Source organism: Tenrec ecaudatus, chromosome 12, assembly GCF_050624435.1.
Source record: "Tenrec ecaudatus isolate mTenEca1 chromosome 12, mTenEca1.hap1, whole genome shotgun sequence".
Lineage (NCBI taxonomy): Eukaryota > Metazoa > Chordata > Mammalia > Afrosoricida > Tenrecidae > Tenrec > Tenrec ecaudatus.
Window position 1 is genome coordinate 70,319,910 of NC_134541.1, and position 314 is coordinate 70,320,223.

The following is a 314-nucleotide window of genomic DNA, read 5'->3' on the forward strand; positions in this document are numbered from 1 at the left end:
GTAGTGGGGCCCAGAGGAAACCAGCCAAGGATTACTTAGCCACCAGGACCCACTGTATTGAACCTTATATTGATTTGTTTTTCCTAAGCAGATACCCACTTCCAAACTGGGGATATAGGACTTTGAAACTAGAAAATTCCAGGTCTGAGGGAGAGCAAAAAACAAGCCCAGCAACACACAGAGCTCTGTGTATTCAGAGGGAAGTTGGCAGAGTTGTATTCAGGCAGAAAAACTCCAAGTGGTACAAAGGGACGTGCCCAGAGTGGAGAAATCATGCTAATTGTCTGCACCAGAGCTGGAGAATGCCACCCAAA